General features: G+C 51.4%; 7 non-coding genes and 15 pseudogenes across 7 annotated transcripts; all 22 read right to left on the bottom strand.

The window, feature by feature from the left end:
* Positions 1 to 256: 256 nt before the first annotated feature.
* Positions 257 to 371, bottom strand: LOC126329829 (U2 spliceosomal RNA; annotated as a pseudogene).
* Positions 372 to 1,105: 734 nt separating this feature from the next.
* Positions 1,106 to 1,298, bottom strand: LOC126329813 (U2 spliceosomal RNA). Its single transcript, XR_007562543.1, has one exon. It is a non-coding gene; the product is annotated as a U2 spliceosomal RNA (small nuclear RNA).
* Positions 1,299 to 2,035: 737 nt separating this feature from the next.
* LOC126329900 (U2 spliceosomal RNA) lies at positions 2,036 to 2,211 on the bottom strand (annotated as a pseudogene).
* Positions 2,212 to 2,817: 606 nt separating this feature from the next.
* On the bottom strand, positions 2,818 to 2,932 carry LOC126329828 (U2 spliceosomal RNA; annotated as a pseudogene).
* Positions 2,933 to 3,666: 734 nt separating this feature from the next.
* Positions 3,667 to 3,859, bottom strand: LOC126329801 (U2 spliceosomal RNA). Its single transcript, XR_007562542.1, has one exon. It is a non-coding gene; the product is annotated as a U2 spliceosomal RNA (small nuclear RNA).
* A 736-nt stretch (positions 3,860 to 4,595) lies between these two features.
* Positions 4,596 to 4,771, bottom strand: LOC126329899 (U2 spliceosomal RNA; annotated as a pseudogene).
* A 606-nt stretch (positions 4,772 to 5,377) lies between these two features.
* On the bottom strand, positions 5,378 to 5,492 carry LOC126329827 (U2 spliceosomal RNA; annotated as a pseudogene).
* Positions 5,493 to 6,227: 735 nt separating this feature from the next.
* On the bottom strand, positions 6,228 to 6,420 carry LOC126329896 (U2 spliceosomal RNA). The gene has a single exon (XR_007562583.1). It is a non-coding gene; the product is annotated as a U2 spliceosomal RNA (small nuclear RNA).
* A 735-nt stretch (positions 6,421 to 7,155) lies between these two features.
* On the bottom strand, positions 7,156 to 7,331 carry LOC126329898 (U2 spliceosomal RNA; annotated as a pseudogene).
* A 606-nt stretch (positions 7,332 to 7,937) lies between these two features.
* On the bottom strand, positions 7,938 to 8,052 carry LOC126329826 (U2 spliceosomal RNA; annotated as a pseudogene).
* A 736-nt stretch (positions 8,053 to 8,788) lies between these two features.
* Positions 8,789 to 8,981, bottom strand: LOC126329884 (U2 spliceosomal RNA). Its single transcript, XR_007562576.1, has one exon. It is a non-coding gene; the product is annotated as a U2 spliceosomal RNA (small nuclear RNA).
* A 735-nt stretch (positions 8,982 to 9,716) lies between these two features.
* Positions 9,717 to 9,892, bottom strand: LOC126329897 (U2 spliceosomal RNA; annotated as a pseudogene).
* A 606-nt stretch (positions 9,893 to 10,498) lies between these two features.
* LOC126329824 (U2 spliceosomal RNA) lies at positions 10,499 to 10,613 on the bottom strand (annotated as a pseudogene).
* A 736-nt stretch (positions 10,614 to 11,349) lies between these two features.
* Positions 11,350 to 11,542, bottom strand: LOC126329873 (U2 spliceosomal RNA). The gene has a single exon (XR_007562565.1). It is a non-coding gene; the product is annotated as a U2 spliceosomal RNA (small nuclear RNA).
* Positions 11,543 to 12,278: 736 nt separating this feature from the next.
* On the bottom strand, positions 12,279 to 12,454 carry LOC126329895 (U2 spliceosomal RNA; annotated as a pseudogene).
* A 606-nt stretch (positions 12,455 to 13,060) lies between these two features.
* LOC126329823 (U2 spliceosomal RNA) lies at positions 13,061 to 13,175 on the bottom strand (annotated as a pseudogene).
* Positions 13,176 to 13,910: 735 nt separating this feature from the next.
* Positions 13,911 to 14,103, bottom strand: LOC126329862 (U2 spliceosomal RNA). The gene has a single exon (XR_007562554.1). It is a non-coding gene; the product is annotated as a U2 spliceosomal RNA (small nuclear RNA).
* Positions 14,104 to 14,839: 736 nt separating this feature from the next.
* LOC126329894 (U2 spliceosomal RNA) lies at positions 14,840 to 15,015 on the bottom strand (annotated as a pseudogene).
* A 606-nt stretch (positions 15,016 to 15,621) lies between these two features.
* Positions 15,622 to 15,736, bottom strand: LOC126329822 (U2 spliceosomal RNA; annotated as a pseudogene).
* A 735-nt stretch (positions 15,737 to 16,471) lies between these two features.
* On the bottom strand, positions 16,472 to 16,664 carry LOC126329795 (U2 spliceosomal RNA). Its single transcript, XR_007562541.1, has one exon. It is a non-coding gene; the product is annotated as a U2 spliceosomal RNA (small nuclear RNA).
* Positions 16,665 to 17,399: 735 nt separating this feature from the next.
* On the bottom strand, positions 17,400 to 17,575 carry LOC126329893 (U2 spliceosomal RNA; annotated as a pseudogene).
* Positions 17,576 to 18,181: 606 nt separating this feature from the next.
* Positions 18,182 to 18,296, bottom strand: LOC126329821 (U2 spliceosomal RNA; annotated as a pseudogene).
* Positions 18,297 to 18,730: the final 434 nt, after the last annotated feature.

The raw sequence follows: 18,730 nt of genomic DNA, 5'->3' as shown, positions 1-18,730 counted from the left end.
CACACGAGACCGGTCTGCATCTGCCACGGCAGGAGGATCAGATGGGACGGCTACATCTGCCTCTGCGGGTGGTTCAGATGGGGCCTGAGCATCTCGCCACCCTTAGTCAAAATCGGGAGAAAAAAATAGAGGGAAGAAGTATCACATGCAGGGCAGGTCTGGCAGTTACGAAGGCGCTTGCTGCCCTCACAGCAAGGCCAACCACGATCCGGACCGTGCACGCTGCAACTTCGTCATAGTCGGGTGCCGGGAGAGCAATGACTAAAGAAAATACATCGCATATCAGTGCGTTTCGTATCCGAATTTACCAGCATTAAGCTGATAAGAACAGATACTACACTTTGATCTTAGCCAAAAGGCCGAGAAGCGATAAGGAAAAACCGCAGTGGAAGGGCCTAAATGCTTGCAGCGTGTGCGCTCCACATGTGGGAGTGAAACATGGTGGTGCGGGCTGATATCGCAACAGGCGACCGTGGAAAACGTCGCAAAAGCAAGTGCCGGGAGGAAGGACAACTGAAGAGAGCACTCGTCAACAGCCTAGTTTTACCGTCCATGTCTAACAGTAAAGAGCGACTCCCATTTGAACGCCGCTAGCAGCCACGGCAGTGGAGAAGCCGTGAGGCCGCCCCACAGCAGCGCCAGGACGGCGCGAGCTACACCGGCGCGAGGCCGGCGCAAGCTACACCTAGCCGAGTGCTTACACCGTTCACCGCAGACTGCATATGTGTGTGTGTGCGTGTGTACACACGTATTCTGCGTGCGTGCGGCGGCGGCGACGACGACGTTCGCGAGGAGCTAAGGTTATAACTCCAAAAAATTTAATTGAAATTATCTGTGGCCGGGCCATAAGAGACGCCAAAGGAGCATCCGACGGCGCTGTTGTGTGCCCCCATAAATTACCAGCCTAGTGTAATGTGGCTGCAAGAGCGGTCCGGCTAAAAACAAAAAAAAAAAAAAAAAAATAAGATAATGTTAAATTAAAAGAAATCGCAGTGTGTAAGGAGCTAACTACTGGGCACATCGACAACTCCGACAAGTTTTGCTACCAGCAGAATATCTGATCTCTGCAGAATATTATCTCATTTCAAGCTGTGTTTTAATTAATTTTAGGTGGGCCGATCCCGGCGGTACTGCAATGCCGGGCCAACCCGCGACAGAGGTGGAGCAAGCCCCTAGCACTCCGTCATGAGCCAAAAATGAGTTTAATATTCTGGTCCTGCGATGCAGGACGTATCAGATATTAAGCTGATAAGAACAGATACTACACTTTGATCTTAGCCAAAAGGCCGAGAAGCGATAAGGAAAAACCGCAGTGGAAGGGCCTAAATGCTTGCAGCGTGTGCGCTCCACATGTGGGAGTGAAACATGGTGGTGCGGGCTGATATCGCAACAGGCGACCGTGGAAAACGTCGCAAAAGCAAGTGCCGGGAGGAAGGACAACTGAAGAGAGCACTCGTCAACAGCCTAGTTTTACCGTCCATGTCTAACAGTAAAGAGCGACTCCCATTTGAACGCCGCTAGCAGCCACGGCAGTGGAGAAGCCGTGAGGCCGCCCCACAGCAGCGCCAGGACGGCGCGAGCTACACCGGCGCGAGGCCGGCGCAAGCTACACCTAGCCGAGTGCTTACACCGTTCACCGCAGACTGCATATGTGTGTGTGTGCGTGTGTACACACGTATTCTGCGTGCGTGCGGCGGCGGCGACGACGACGTTCGCGAGGAGCTAAGGTTATAACTCCAAAAAATTTAATTGAAATTATCTGTGGCCGGGCCATAAGAGACGCCAAAGGAGCATCCGACGGCGCTGTTGTGTGCCCCCATAAATTACCAGCCTAGTGTAATGTGGCTGCAAGAGCGGTCCGGCTAAAAACAAAAAAAAAAAAAAAAAAAAAATAAGATAATGTTAAATTAAAAGAAATCGCAGTGTGTAAGGAGCTAACTACTGGGCACATCGACAACTCCGACAAGTTTTGCTACCAGCAGAATATCTGATCTCTGCAGAATATTATCTCATTTCAAGCTGTGTTTTAATTAATTTTAGGTGGGCCGATCCCGGCGGTACTGCAATGCCGGGCCAACCCGCGACAGAGGTGGAGCAAGCCCCTAGCACTCCGTCATGAGCCAAAAATGAGTTTAATATTCTGGTCCTGCGATGCAGGACGTATCAGATATTAAGCTGATAAGAACAGATTTTTTTAGTCATTGAGAGAATTTTTGGAAGCGGGAAGGAACTTCTAGGAAGGTTGCTTCAGGAATATTCCGGGCCACAGTACCAGTTTCGTGGTCGACGTCATCTGCCACCATCTACAGAGAGTCGTGCCTCACTAGCTGGCACTGGGCCGGCGTCGTAACTAAGAATTATCTATAGATAATAGGAGATCTTGGGTTTACCCGGAGTGCAGTGGCGCACTCCGGCCAAGATGAGAAGGTCATAAGTTTGTATCAACCCCGGGCGGAGACCCAGACGAAGCTGGCCGGGGGAAAAATAGGAAGACGAACAGAGCGGAAGGCACATACGTCGCTACCAACTCTGCCGCCGGTGTCGACAGTATAAACTGGACACACACGAGACCGGTCTGCATCTGCCACGGCAGGAGGATCAGATGGGACGGCTACATCTGCCTCTGCGGGTGGTTCAGATGGGGCCTGAGCATCTCGCCACCCTTAGTCAAAATCGGGAGAAAAAAATAGAGGGAAGAAGTATCACATGCAGGGCAGGTCTGGCAGTTACGAAGGCGCTTGCTGCCCTCACAGCAAGGCCAACCACGATCCGGACCGTGCACGCTGCAACTTCGTCATAGTCGGGTGCCGGGAGAGCAATGACTAAAGAAAATACATCGCATATCAGTGCGTTTCGTATCCGAATTTACCAGCATTAAGCTGATAAGAACAGATACTACACTTTGATCTTAGCCAAAAGGCCGAGAAGCGATAAGGAAAAACCGCAGTGGAAGGGCCTAAATGCTTGCAGCGTGTGCGCTCCACATGTGGGAGTGAAACATGGTGGTGCGGGCTGATATCGCAACAGGCGACCGTGGAAAACGTCGCAAAAGCAAGTGCCGGGAGGAAGGACAACTGAAGAGAGCACTCGTCAACAGCCTAGTTTTACCGTCCATGTCTAACAGTAAAGAGCGACTCCCATTTGAACGCCGCTAGCAGCCACGGCAGTGGAGAAGCCGTGAGGCCGCCCCACAGCAGCGCCAGGACGGCGCGAGCTACACCGGCGCGAGGCCGGCGCAAGCTACACCTAGCCGAGTGCTTACACCGTTCACCGCAGACTGCATATGTGTGTGTGTGCGTGTGTACACACGTATTCTGCGTGCGTGCGGCGGCGGCGACGACGACGTTCGCGAGGAGCTAAGGTTATAACTCCAAAAAATTTAATTGAAATTATCTGTGGCCGGGCCATAAGAGACGCCAAAGGAGCATCCGACGGCGCTGTTGTGTGCCCCCATAAATTACCAGCCTAGTGTAATGTGGCTGCAAGAGCGGTCCGGCTAAAAACAAAAAAAAAAAAAAAAAAATAAGATAATGTTAAATTAAAAGAAATCGCAGTGTGTAAGGAGCTAACTACTGGGCACATCGACAACTCCGACAAGTTTTGCTACCAGCAGAATATCTGATCTCTGCAGAATATTATCTCATTTCAAGCTGTGTTTTAATTAATTTTAGGTGGGCCGATCCCGGCGGTACTGCAATGCCGGGCCAACCCGCGACAGAGGTGGAGCAAGCCCCTAGCACTCCGTCATGAGCCAAAAATGAGTTTAATATTCTGGTCCTGCGATGCAGGACGTATCAGATATTAAGCTGATAAGAACAGATACTACACTTTGATCTTAGCCAAAAGGCCGAGAAGCGATAAGGAAAAACCGCAGTGGAAGGGCCTAAATGCTTGCAGCGTGTGCGCTCCACATGTGGGAGTGAAACATGGTGGTGCGGGCTGATATCGCAACAGGCGACCGTGGAAAACGTCGCAAAAGCAAGTGCCGGGAGGAAGGACAACTGAAGAGAGCACTCGTCAACAGCCTAGTTTTACCGTCCATGTCTAACAGTAAAGAGCGACTCCCATTTGAACGCCGCTAGCAGCCACGGCAGTGGAGAAGCCGTGAGGCCGCCCCACAGCAGCGCCAGGACGGCGCGAGCTACACCGGCGCGAGGCCGGCGCAAGCTACACCTAGCCGAGTGCTTACACCGTTCACCGCAGACTGCATATGTGTGTGTGTGCGTGTGTACACACGTATTCTGCGTGCGTGCGGCGGCGGCGACGACGACGTTCGCGAGGAGCTAAGGTTATAACTCCAAAAAATTTAATTGAAATTATCTGTGGCCGGGCCATAAGAGACGCCAAAGGAGCATCCGACGGCGCTGTTGTGTGCCCCCATAAATTACCAGCCTAGTGTAATGTGGCTGCAAGAGCGGTCCGGCTAAAAACAAAAAAAAAAAAAAAAAAAAAAAAGATAATGTTAAATTAAAAGAAATCGCAGTGTGTAAGGAGCTAACTACTGGGCACATCGACAACTCCGACAAGTTTTGCTACCAGCAGAATATCTGATCTCTGCAGAATATTATCTCATTTCAAGCTGTGTTTTAATTAATTTTAGGTGGGCCGATCCCGGCGGTACTGCAATGCCGGGCCAACCCGCGACAGAGGTGGAGCAAGCCCCTAGCACTCCGTCATGAGCCAAAAATGAGTTTAATATTCTGGTCCTGCGATGCAGGACGTATCAGATATTAAGCTGATAAGAACAGATTTTTTTAGTCATTGAGAGAATTTTTGGAAGCGGGAAGGAACTTCTAGGAAGGTTGCTTCAGGAATATTCCGGGCCACAGTACCAGTTTCGTGGTCGACGTCATCTGCCACCATCTACAGAGAGTCGTGCCTCACTAGCTGGCACTGGGCCGGCGTCGTAACTAAGAATTATCTATAGATAATAGGAGATCTTGGGTTTACCCGGAGTGCAGTGGCGCACTCCGGCCAAGATGAGAAGGTCATAAGTTTGTATCAACCCCGGGCGGAGACCCAGACGAAGCTGGCCGGGGGAAAAATAGGAAGACGAACAGAGCGGAAGGCACATACGTCGCTACCAACTCTGCCGCCGGTGTCGACAGTATAAACTGGACACACACGAGACCGGTCTGCATCTGCCACGGCAGGAGGATCAGATGGGACGGCTACATCTGCCTCTGCGGGTGGTTCAGATGGGGCCTGAGCATCTCGCCACCCTTAGTCAAAATCGGGAGAAAAAAATAGAGGGAAGAAGTATCACATGCAGGGCAGGTCTGGCAGTTACGAAGGCGCTTGCTGCCCTCACAGCAAGGCCAACCACGATCCGGACCGTGCACGCTGCAACTTCGTCATAGTCGGGTGCCGGGAGAGCAATGACTAAAGAAAATACATCGCATATCAGTGCGTTTCGTATCCGAATTTACCAGCATTAAGCTGATAAGAACAGATACTACACTTTGATCTTAGCCAAAAGGCCGAGAAGCGATAAGGAAAAACCGCAGTGGAAGGGCCTAAATGCTTGCAGCGTGTGCGCTCCACATGTGGGAGTGAAACATGGTGGTGCGGGCTGATATCGCAACAGGCGACCGTGGAAAACGTCGCAAAAGCAAGTGCCGGGAGGAAGGACAACTGAAGAGAGCACTCGTCAACAGCCTAGTTTTACCGTCCATGTCTAACAGTAAAGAGCGACTCCCATTTGAACGCCGCTAGCAGCCACGGCAGTGGAGAAGCCGTGAGGCCGCCCCACAGCAGCGCCAGGACGGCGCGAGCTACACCGGCGCGAGGCCGGCGCAAGCTACACCTAGCCGAGTGCTTACACCGTTCACCGCAGACTGCATATGTGTGTGTGTGCGTGTGTACACACGTATTCTGCGTGCGTGCGGCGGCGGCGACGACGACGTTCGCGAGGAGCTAAGGTTATAACTCCAAAAAATTTAATTGAAATTATCTGTGGCCGGGCCATAAGAGACGCCAAAGGAGCATCCGACGGCGCTGTTGTGTGCCCCCATAAATTACCAGCCTAGTGTAATGTGGCTGCAAGAGCGGTCCGGCTAAAAACAAAAAAAAAAAAAAATAAAATAAGATAATGTTAAATTAAAAGAAATCGCAGTGTGTAAGGAGCTAACTACTGGGCACATCGACAACTCCGACAAGTTTTGCTACCAGCAGAATATCTGATCTCTGCAGAATATTATCTCATTTCAAGCTGTGTTTTAATTAATTTTAGGTGGGCCGATCCCGGCGGTACTGCAATGCCGGGCCAACCCGCGACAGAGGTGGAGCAAGCCCCTAGCACTCCGTCATGAGCCAAAAATGAGTTTAATATTCTGGTCCTGCGATGCAGGACGTATCAGATATTAAGCTGATAAGAACAGATACTACACTTTGATCTTAGCCAAAAGGCCGAGAAGCGATAAGGAAAAACCGCAGTGGAAGGGCCTAAATGCTTGCAGCGTGTGCGCTCCACATGTGGGAGTGAAACATGGTGGTGCGGGCTGATATCGCAACAGGCGACCGTGGAAAACGTCGCAAAAGCAAGTGCCGGGAGGAAGGACAACTGAAGAGAGCACTCGTCAACAGCCTAGTTTTACCGTCCATGTCTAACAGTAAAGAGCGACTCCCATTTGAACGCCGCTAGCAGCCACGGCAGTGGAGAAGCCGTGAGGCCGCCCCACAGCAGCGCCAGGACGGCGCGAGCTACACCGGCGCGAGGCCGGCGCAAGCTACACCTAGCCGAGTGCTTACACCGTTCACCGCAGACTGCATATGTGTGTGTGTGCGTGTGTACACACGTATTCTGCGTGCGTGCGGCGGCGGCGACGACGACGTTCGCGAGGAGCTAAGGTTATAACTCCAAAAAATTTAATTGAAATTATCTGTGGCCGGGCCATAAGAGACGCCAAAGGAGCATCCGACGGCGCTGTTGTGTGCCCCCATAAATTACCAGCCTAGTGTAATGTGGCTGCAAGAGCGGTCCGGCTAAAAACAAAAAAAAAAAAAAAAAAAAAAAGATAATGTTAAATTAAAAGAAATCGCAGTGTGTAAGGAGCTAACTACTGGGCACATCGACAACTCCGACAAGTTTTGCTACCAGCAGAATATCTGATCTCTGCAGAATATTATCTCATTTCAAGCTGTGTTTTAATTAATTTTAGGTGGGCCGATCCCGGCGGTACTGCAATGCCGGGCCAACCCGCGACAGAGGTGGAGCAAGCCCCTAGCACTCCGTCATGAGCCAAAAATGAGTTTAATATTCTGGTCCTGCGATGCAGGACGTATCAGATATTAAGCTGATAAGAACAGATTTTTTTAGTCATTGAGAGAATTTTTGGAAGCGGGAAGGAACTTCTAGGAAGGTTGCTTCAGGAATATTCCGGGCCACAGTACCAGTTTCGTGGTCGACGTCATCTGCCACCATCTACAGAGAGTCGTGCCTCACTAGCTGGCACTGGGCCGGCGTCGTAACTAAGAATTATCTATAGATAATAGGAGATCTTGGGTTTACCCGGAGTGCAGTGGCGCACTCCGGCCAAGATGAGAAGGTCATAAGTTTGTATCAACCCCGGGCGGAGACCCAGACGAAGCTGGCCGGGGGAAAAATAGGAAGACGAACAGAGCGGAAGGCACATACGTCGCTACCAACTCTGCCGCCGGTGTCGACAGTATAAACTGGACACACACGAGACCGGTCTGCATCTGCCACGGCAGGAGGATCAGATGGGACGGCTACATCTGCCTCTGCGGGTGGTTCAGATGGGGCCTGAGCATCTCGCCACCCTTAGTCAAAATCGGGAGAAAAAAATAGAGGGAAGAAGTATCACATGCAGGGCAGGTCTGGCAGTTACGAAGGCGCTTGCTGCCCTCACAGCAAGGCCAACCACGATCCGGACCGTGCACGCTGCAACTTCGTCATAGTCGGGTGCCGGGAGAGCAATGACTAAAGAAAATACATCGCATATCAGTGCGTTTCGTATCCGAATTTACCAGCATTAAGCTGATAAGAACAGATACTACACTTTGATCTTAGCCAAAAGGCCGAGAAGCGATAAGGAAAAACCGCAGTGGAAGGGCCTAAATGCTTGCAGCGTGTGCGCTCCACATGTGGGAGTGAAACATGGTGGTGCGGGCTGATATCGCAACAGGCGACCGTGGAAAACGTCGCAAAAGCAAGTGCCGGGAGGAAGGACAACTGAAGAGAGCACTCGTCAACAGCCTAGTTTTACCGTCCATGTCTAACAGTAAAGAGCGACTCCCATTTGAACGCCGCTAGCAGCCACGGCAGTGGAGAAGCCGTGAGGCCGCCCCACAGCAGCGCCAGGACGGCGCGAGCTACACCGGCGCGAGGCCGGCGCAAGCTACACCTAGCCGAGTGCTTACACCGTTCACCGCAGACTGCATATGTGTGTGTGTGCGTGTGTACACACGTATTCTGCGTGCGTGCGGCGGCGGCGACGACGACGTTCGCGAGGAGCTAAGGTTATAACTCCAAAAAATTTAATTGAAATTATCTGTGGCCGGGCCATAAGAGACGCCAAAGGAGCATCCGACGGCGCTGTTGTGTGCCCCCATAAATTACCAGCCTAGTGTAATGTGGCTGCAAGAGCGGTCCGGCTAAAAACAAAAAAAAAAAAAAAATAAAATAAGATAATGTTAAATTAAAAGAATTCGCAGTGTGTAAGGAGCTAACTACTGGGCACATCGACAACTCCGACAAGTTTTGCTACCAGCAGAATATCTGATCTCTGCAGAATATTATCTCATTTCAAGCTGTGTTTTAATTAATTTTAGGTGGGCCGATCCCGGCGGTACTGCAATGCCGGGCCAACCCGCGACAGAGGTGGAGCAAGCCCCTAGCACTCCGTCATGAGCCAAAAATGAGTTTAATATTCTGGTCCTGCGATGCAGGACGTATCAGATATTAAGCTGATAAGAACAGATACTACACTTTGATCTTAGCCAAAAGGCCGAGAAGCGATAAGGAAAAACCGCAGTGGAAGGGCCTAAATGCTTGCAGCGTGTGCGCTCCACATGTGGGAGTGAAACATGGTGGTGCGGGCTGATATCGCAACAGGCGACCGTGGAAAACGTCGCAAAAGCAAGTGCCGGGAGGAAGGACAACTGAAGAGAGCACTCGTCAACAGCCTAGTTTTACCGTCCATGTCTAACAGTAAAGAGCGACTCCCATTTGAACGCCGCTAGCAGCCACGGCAGTGGAGAAGCCGTGAGGCCGCCCCACAGCAGCGCCAGGACGGCGCGAGCTACACCGGCGCGAGGCCGGCGCAAGCTACACCTAGCCGAGTGCTTACACCGTTCACCGCAGACTGCATATGTGTGTGTGTGCGTGTGTACACACGTATTCTGCGTGCGTGCGGCGGCGGCGACGACGACGTTCGCGAGGAGCTAAGGTTATAACTCCAAAAAATTTAATTGAAATTATCTGTGGCCGGGCCATAAGAGACGCCAAAGGAGCATCCGACGGCGCTGTTGTGTGCCCCCATAAATTACCAGCCTAGTGTAATGTGGCTGCAAGAGCGGTCCGGCTAAAAACAAAAAAAAAAAAAAAAAAAATAAGATAATGTTAAATTAAAAGAAATCGCAGTGTGTAAGGAGCTAACTACTGGGCACATCGACAACTCCGACAAGTTTTGCTACCAGCAGAATATCTGATCTCTGCAGAATATTATCTCATTTCAAGCTGTGTTTTAATTAATTTTAGGTGGGCCGATCCCGGCGGTACTGCAATGCCGGGCCAACCCGCGACAGAGGTGGAGCAAGCCCCTAGCACTCCGTCATGAGCCAAAAATGAGTTTAATATTCTGGTCCTGCGATGCAGGACGTATCAGATATTAAGCTGATAAGAACAGATTTTTTTAGTCATTGAGAGAATTTTTGGAAGCGGGAAGGAACTTCTAGGAAGGTTGCTTCAGGAATATTCCGGGCCACAGTACCAGTTTCGTGGTCGACGTCATCTGCCACCATCTACAGAGAGTCGTGCCTCACTAGCTGGCACTGGGCCGGCGTCGTAACTAAGAATTATCTATAGATAATAGGAGATCTTGGGTTTACCCGGAGTGCAGTGGCGCACTCCGGCCAAGATGAGAAGGTCATAAGTTTGTATCAACCCCGGGCGGAGACCCAGACGAAGCTGGCCGGGGGAAAAATAGGAAGACGAACAGAGCGGAAGGCACATACGTCGCTACCAACTCTGCCGCCGGTGTCGACAGTATAAACTGGACACACACGAGACCGGTCTGCATCTGCCACGGCAGGAGGATCAGATGGGACGGCTACATCTGCCTCTGCGGGTGGTTCAGATGGGGCCTGAGCATCTCGCCACCCTTAGTCAAAATCGGGAGAAAAAAATAGAGGGAAGAAGTATCACATGCAGGGCAGGTCTGGCAGTTACGAAGGCGCTTGCTGCCCTCACAGCAAGGCCAACCACGATCCGGACCGTGCACGCTGCAACTTCGTCATAGTCGGGTGCCGGGAGAGCAATGACTAAAGAAAATACATCGCATATCAGTGCGTTTCGTATCCGAATTTACCAGCATTAAGCTGATAAGAACAGATACTACACTTTGATCTTAGCCAAAAGGCCGAGAAGCGATAAGGAAAAACCGCAGTGGAAGGGCCTAAATGCTTGCAGCGTGTGCGCTCCACATGTGGGAGTGAAACATGGTGGTGCGGGCTGATATCGCAACAGGCGACCGTGGAAAACGTCGCAAAAGCAAGTGCCGGGAGGAAGGACAACTGAAGAGAGCACTCGTCAACAGCCTAGTTTTACCGTCCATGTCTAACAGTAAAGAGCGACTCCCATTTGAACGCCGCTAGCAGCCACGGCAGTGGAGAAGCCGTGAGGCCGCCCCACAGCAGCGCCAGGACGGCGCGAGCTACACCGGCGCGAGGCCGGCGCAAGCTACACCTAGCCGAGTGCTTACACCGTTCACCGCAGACTGCATATGTGTGTGTGTGCGTGTGTACACACGTATTCTGCGTGCGTGCGGCGGCGGCGACGACGACGTTCGCGAGGAGCTAAGGTTATAACTCCAAAAAATTTAATTGAAATTATCTGTGGCCGGGCCATAAGAGACGCCAAAGGAGCATCCGACGGCGCTGTTGTGTGCCCCCATAAATTACCAGCCTAGTGTAATGTGGCTGCAAGAGCGGTCCGGCTAAAAACAAAAAAAAAAAAAAAATAAAATAAGATAATGTTAAATTAAAAGAATTCGCAGTGTGTAAGGAGCTAACTACTGGGCACATCGACAACTCCGACAAGTTTTGCTACCAGCAGAATATCTGATCTCTGCAGAATATTATCTCATTTCAAGCTGTGTTTTAATTAATTTTAGGTGGGCCGATCCCGGCGGTACTGCAATGCCGGGCCAACCCGCGACAGAGGTGGAGCAAGCCCCTAGCACTCCGTCATGAGCCAAAAATGAGTTTAATATTCTGGTCCTGCGATGCAGGACGTATCAGATATTAAGCTGATAAGAACAGATACTACACTTTGATCTTAGCCAAAAGGCCGAGAAGCGATAAGGAAAAACCGCAGTGGAAGGGCCTAAATGCTTGCAGCGTGTGCGCTCCACATGTGGGAGTGAAACATGGTGGTGCGGGCTGATATCGCAACAGGCGACCGTGGAAAACGTCGCAAAAGCAAGTGCCGGGAGGAAGGACAACTGAAGAGAGCACTCGTCAACAGCCTAGTTTTACCGTCCATGTCTAACAGTAAAGAGCGACTCCCATTTGAACGCCGCTAGCAGCCACGGCAGTGGAGAAGCCGTGAGGCCGCCCCACAGCAGCGCCAGGACGGCGCGAGCTACACCGGCGCGAGGCCGGCGCAAGCTACACCTAGCCGAGTGCTTACACCGTTCACCGCAGACTGCATATGTGTGTGTGTGCGTGTGTACACACGTATTCTGCGTGCGTGCGGCGGCGGCGACGACGACGTTCGCGAGGAGCTAAGGTTATAACTCCAAAAAATTTAATTGAAATTATCTGTGGCCGGGCCATAAGAGACGCCAAAGGAGCATCCGACGGCGCTGTTGTGTGCCCCCATAAATTACCAGCCTAGTGTAATGTGGCTGCAAGAGCGGTCCGGCTAAAAACAAAAAAAAAAAAAAAAAAAAATAAGATAATGTTAAATTAAAAGAAATCGCAGTGTGTAAGGAGCTAACTACTGGGCACATCGACAACTCCGACAAGTTTTGCTACCAGCAGAATATCTGATCTCTGCAGAATATTATCTCATTTCAAGCTGTGTTTTAATTAATTTTAGGTGGGCCGATCCCGGCGGTACTGCAATGCCGGGCCAACCCGCGACAGAGGTGGAGCAAGCCCCTAGCACTCCGTCATGAGCCAAAAATGAGTTTAATATTCTGGTCCTGCGATGCAGGACGTATCAGATATTAAGCTGATAAGAACAGATTTTTTTAGTCATTGAGAGAATTTTTGGAAGCGGGAAGGAACTTCTAGGAAGGTTGCTTCAGGAATATTCCGGGCCACAGTACCAGTTTCGTGGTCGACGTCATCTGCCACCATCTACAGAGAGTCGTGCCTCACTAGCTGGCACTGGGCCGGCGTCGTAACTAAGAATTATCTATAGATAATAGGAGATCTTGGGTTTACCCGGAGTGCAGTGGCGCACTCCGGCCAAGATGAGAAGGTCATAAGTTTGTATCAACCCCGGGCGGAGACCCAGACGAAGCTGGCCGGGGGAAAAATAGGAAGACGAACAGAGCGGAAGGCACATACGTCGCTACCAACTCTGCCGCCGGTGTCGACAGTATAAACTGGACACACACGAGACCGGTCTGCATCTGCCACGGCAGGAGGATCAGATGGGACGGCTACATCTGCCTCTGCGGGTGGTTCAGATGGGGCCTGAGCATCTCGCCACCCTTAGTCAAAATCGGGAGAAAAAAATAGAGGGAAGAAGTATCACATGCAGGGCAGGTCTGGCAGTTACGAAGGCGCTTGCTGCCCTCACAGCAAGGCCAACCACGATCCGGACCGTGCACGCTGCAACTTCGTCATAGTCGGGTGCCGGGAGAGCAATGACTAAAGAAAATACATCGCATATCAGTGCGTTTCGTATCCGAATTTACCAGCATTAAGCTGATAAGAACAGATACTACACTTTGATCTTAGCCAAAAGGCCGAGAAGCGATAAGGAAAAACCGCAGTGGAAGGGCCTAAATGCTTGCAGCGTGTGCGCTCCACATGTGGGAGTGAAACATGGTGGTGCGGGCTGATATCGCAACAGGCGACCGTGGAAAACGTCGCAAAAGCAAGTGCCGGGAGGAAGGACAACTGAAGAGAGCACTCGTCAACAGCCTAGTTTTACCGTCCATGTCTAACAGTAAAGAGCGACTCCCATTTGAACGCCGCTAGCAGCCACGGCAGTGGAGAAGCCGTGAGGCCGCCCCACAGCAGCGCCAGGACGGCGCGAGCTACACCGGCGCGAGGCCGGCGCAAGCTACACCTAGCCGAGTGCTTACACCGTTCACCGCAGACTGCATATGTGTGTGTGTGCGTGTGTACACACGTATTCTGCGTGCGTGCGGCGGCGGCGACGACGACGTTCGCGAGGAGCTAAGGTTATAACTCCAAAAAATTTAATTGAAATTATCTGTGGCCGGGCCATAAGAGACGCCAAAGGAGCATCCGACGGCGCTGTTGTGTGCCCCCATAAATTACCAGCCTAGTGTAATGTGGCTGCAAGAGCGGTCCGGCTAAAAACAAAAAAAAAAAAAAATAAAATAAGATAATGTTAAATTAAAAGAAATCGCAGTGTGTAAGGAGCTAACTACTGGGCACATCGACAACTCCGACAAGTTTTGCTACCAGCAGAATATCTGATCTCTGCAGAATATTATCTCATTTCAAGCTGTGTTTTAATTAATTTTAGGTGGGCCGATCCCGGCGGTACTGCAATGCCGGGCCAACCCGCGACAGAGGTGGAGCAAGCCCCTAGCACTCCGTCATGAGCCAAAAATGAGTTTAATATTCTGGTCCTGCGATGCAGGACGTATCAGATATTAAGCTGATAAGAACAGATACTACACTTTGATCTTAGCCAAAAGGCCGAGAAGCGATAAGGAAAAACCGCAGTGGAAGGGCCTAAATGCTTGCAGCGTGTGCGCTCCACATGTGGGAGTGAAACATGGTGGTGCGGGCTGATATCGCAACAGGCGACCGTGGAAAACGTCGCAAAAGCAAGTGCCGGGAGGAAGGACAACTGAAGAGAGCACTCGTCAACAGCCTAGTTTTACCGTCCATGTCTAACAGTAAAGAGCGACTCCCATTTGAACGCCGCTAGCAGCCACGGCAGTGGAGAAGCCGTGAGGCCGCCCCACAGCAGCGCCAGGACGGCGCGAGCTACACCGGCGCGAGGCCGGCGCAAGCTACACCTAGCCGAGTGCTTACACCGTTCACCGCAGACTGCATATGTGTGTGTGTGCGTGTGTACACACGTATTCTGCGTGCGTGCGGCGGCGGCGACGACGACGTTCGCGAGGAGCTAAGGTTATAACTCCAAAAAATTTAATTGAAATTATCTGTGGCCGGGCCATAAGAGACGCCAAAGGAGCATCCGACGGCGCTGTTGTGTGCCCCCATAAATTACCAGCCTAGTGTAATGTGGCTGCAAGAGCGGTCCGGCTAAAAACAAAAAAAAAAAAAAAAAAAAATAAGATAATGTTAAATTAAAAGAAATCGCAGTGTGTAAGGAGCTAACTACTGGGCACATCGACAACTCCGACAAGTTTTGCTACCAGCAGAATATCTGATCTCTGCAGAATATTATCTCATTTCAAGCTGTGTTTTAATTAATTTTAGGTGGGCCGATCCCGGCGGTACTGCAATGCCGGGCCAACCCGCGACAGAGGTGGAGCAAGCCCCTAGCACTCCGTCATGAGCCAAAAATGAGTTTAATATTCTGGTCCTGCGATGCAGGACGTATCAGATATTAAGCTGATAAGAACAGATTTTTTTAGTCATTGAGAGAATTTTTGGAAGCGGGAAGGAACTTCTAGGAAGGTTGCTTCAGGAATATTCCGGGCCACAGTACCAGTTTCGTGGTCGACGTCATCTGCCACCATCTACAGAGAGTCGTGCCTCACTAGCTGGCACTGGGCCGGCGTCGTAACTAAGAATTATCTATAGATAATAGGAGATCTTGGGTTTACCCGGAGTGCAGTGGCGCACTCCGGCCAAGATGAGAAGGTCATAAGTTTGTATCAACCCCGGGCGGAGACCCAGACGAAGCTGGCCGGGGGAAAAATAGGAAGACGAACAGAGCGGAAGGCACATACGTCGCTACCAACTCTGCCGCCGGTGTCGACAGTATAAACTGGACACACACGAGACCGGTCTGCATCTGCCACGGCAGGAGGATCAGATGGGACGGCTACATCTGCCTCTGCGGGTGGTTCAGATGGGGCCTGAGCATCTCGCCACCCTTAGTCAAAATCGGGAGAAAAAAATAGAGGGAAGAAGTATCACATGCAGGGCAGGTCTGGCAGTTACGAAGGCGCTTGCTGCCCTCACAGCAAGGCCAACCACGATCCGGACCGTGCACGCTGCAACTTCGTCATAGTCGGGTGCCGGGAGAGCAATGACTAAAGAAAATACATCGCATATCAGTGCGTTTCGTATCCGAATTTACCAGCATTAAGCTGATAAGAACAGATACTACACTTTGATCTTAGCCAAAAGGCCGAGAAGCGATAAGGAAAAACCGCAGTGGAAGGGCCTAAATGCTTGCAGCGTGTGCGCTCCACATGTGGGAGTGAAACATGGTGGTGCGGGCTGATATCGCAACAGGCGACCGTGGAAAACGTCGCAAAAGCAAGTGCCGGGAGGAAGGACAACTGAAGAGAGCACTCGTCAACAGCCTAGTTTTACCGTCCATGTCTAACAGTAAAGAGCGACTCCCATTTGAACGCCGCTAGCAGCCACGGCAGTGGAGAAGCCGTGAGGCCGCCCCACAGCAGCGCCAGGACGGCGCGAGCTACACCGGCGCGAGGCCGGCGCAAGCTACACCTAGCCGAGTGCTTACACCGTTCACCGCAGACTGCATATGTGTGTGTGTGCGTGTGTACACACGTATTCTGCGTGCGTGCGGCGGCGGCGACGACGACGTTCGCGAGGAGCTAAGGTTATAACTCCAAAAAATTTAATTGAAATTATCTGTGGCCGGGCCATAAGAGACGCCAAAGGAGCATCCGACGGCGCTGTTGTGTGCCCCCATAAATTACCAGCCTAGTGTAATGTGGCTGCAAGAGCGGTCCGGCTAAAAACAAAAAAAAAAAAAAATAAAATAAGATAATGTTAAATTAAAAGAAATCGCAGTGTGTAAGGAGCTAACTACTGGGCACATCGACAACTCCGACAAGTTTTGCTACCAGCAGAATATCTGATCTCTGCAGAATATTATCTCATTTCAAGCTGTGTTTTAATTAATTTTAGGTGGGCCGATCCCGGCGGTACTGCAATGCCGGGCCAACCCGCGACAGAGGTGGAGCAAGCCCCTAGCACTCCGTCATGAGCCAAAAATGAGTTTAATATTCTGGTCCTGCGATGCAGGACGTATCAGATATTAAGCTGATAAGAACAGATACTACACTTTGATCTTAGCCAAAAGGCCGAGAAGCGATAAGGAAAAACCGCAGTGGAAGGGCCTAAATGCTTGCAGCGTGTGCGCTCCACATGTGGGAGTGAAACATGGTGGTGCGGGCTGATATCGCAACAGGCGACCGTGGAAAACGTCGCAAAAGCAAGTGCCGGGAGGAAGGACAACTGAAGAGAGCACTCGTCAACAGCCTAGTTTTACCGTCCATGTCTAACAGTAAAGAGCGACTCCCATTTGAACGCCGCTAGCAGCCACGGCAGTGGAGAAGCCGTGAGGCCGCCCCACAGCAGCGCCAGGACGGCGCGAGCTACACCGGCGCGAGGCCGGCGCAAGCTACACCTAGCCGAGTGCTTACACCGTTCACCGCAGACTGCATATGTGTGTGTGTGCGTGTGTACACACGTATTCTGCGTGCGTGCGGCGGCGGCGACGACGACGTTCGCGAGGAGCTAAGGTTATAACTCCAAAAAATTTAATTGAAATTATCTGTGGCCGGGCCATAAGAGACGCCAAAGGAGCATCCGACGGCGCTGTTGTGTGCCCCCATAAATTACCAGCCTAGTGTAATGTGGCTGCAAGAGCGGTCCGGCTAAAAACAAAAAAAAAAAAAAAAAAAAAAAGATAATGTTAAATTAAAAGAAATCGCAGTGTGTAAGGAGCTAACTACTGGGCACATCGACAACTCCGACAAGTTTTGCTACCAGCAGAATATCTGATCTCTGCAGAATATTATCTCATTTCAAGCTGTGTTTTAATTAATTTTAGGTGGGCCGATCCCGGCGGTACTGCAATGCCGGGCCAACCCGCGACAGAGGTGGAGCAAGCCCCTAGCACTCCGTCATGAGCCAAAAATGAGTTTAATATTCTGGTCCTGCGATGCAGGACGTATCAGATATTAAGCTGATAAGAACAGATTTTTTTAGTCATTGAGAGAATTTTTGGAAGCGGGAAGGAACTTCTAGGAAGGTTGCTTCAGGAATATTCCGGGCCACAGTACCAGTTTCGTGGTCGACGTCATCTGCCACCATCTACAGAGAGTCGTGCCTCACTAGCTGGCACTGGGCCGGCGTCGTAACTAAGAATTATCTATAGATAATAGGAGATCTTGGGTTTACCCGGAGTGCAGTGGCGCACTCCGGCCAAGATGAGAAGGTCATAAGTTTGTATCAACCCCGGGCGGAGACCCAGACGAAGCTGGCCGGGGGAAAAATAGGAAGACGAACAGAGCGGAAGGCACATACGTCGCTACCAACTCTGCCGCCGGTGTCGACAGTATAAACTGGACACACACGAGACCGGTCTGCATCTGCCACGGCAGGAGGATCAGATGGGACGGCTACATCTGCCTCTGCGGGTGGTTCAGATGGGGCCTGAGCATCTCGCCACCCTTAGTCAAAATCGGGAGAAAAAAATAGAGGGAAGAAGTATCACATGCAGGGCAGGTCTGGCAGTTACGAAGGCGCTTGCTGCCCTCACAGCAAGGCCAACCACGATCCGGACCGTGCACGCTGCAACTTCGTCATAGTCGGGTGCCGGGAGAGCAATGACTAAAGAAAATACATCGCATATCAGTGCGTTTCGTATCCGAATTTACCAGCATTAAGCTGATAAGAACAGATACTACACTTTGATCTTAGCCAAAAGGCCGAGAAGCGATAAGGAAAAACCGCAGTGGAAGGGCCTAAATGCTTGCAGCGTGTGCGCTCCACATGTGGGAGTGAAACATGGTGGTGCGGGCTGATATCGCAACAGGCGACCGTGGAAAACGTCGCAAAAGCAAGTGCCGGGAGGAAGGACAACTGAAGAGAGCACTCGTCAACAGCCTAGTTTTACCGTCCATGTCTAACAGTAAAGAGCGACTCCCATTTGAACGCCGCTAGCAGCCACGGCAGTGGAGAAGCCGTGAGGCCGCCCCACAGCAGCGCCAGGACGGCGCGAGCTACACCGGCGCGAGGCCGGCGCAAGCTACACCTAGCCGAGTGCTTACACCGTTCACCGCAGACTGCATATGTGTGTGTGTGCGTGTGTACACACGTATTCTGCGTGCGTGCGGCGGCGGCGACGACGACGTTCGCGAGGAGCTAAGGTTAT

This window comes from Schistocerca gregaria, unplaced genomic scaffold, assembly GCF_023897955.1.
Source record: "Schistocerca gregaria isolate iqSchGreg1 unplaced genomic scaffold, iqSchGreg1.2 ptg001219l, whole genome shotgun sequence".
Classification (NCBI taxonomy): domain Eukaryota; kingdom Metazoa; phylum Arthropoda; class Insecta; order Orthoptera; family Acrididae; genus Schistocerca; species Schistocerca gregaria.
The sequence above is the reverse complement of the archived record's forward strand: the minus strand, read 5'-3'. Positions and strand labels throughout refer to the sequence as shown.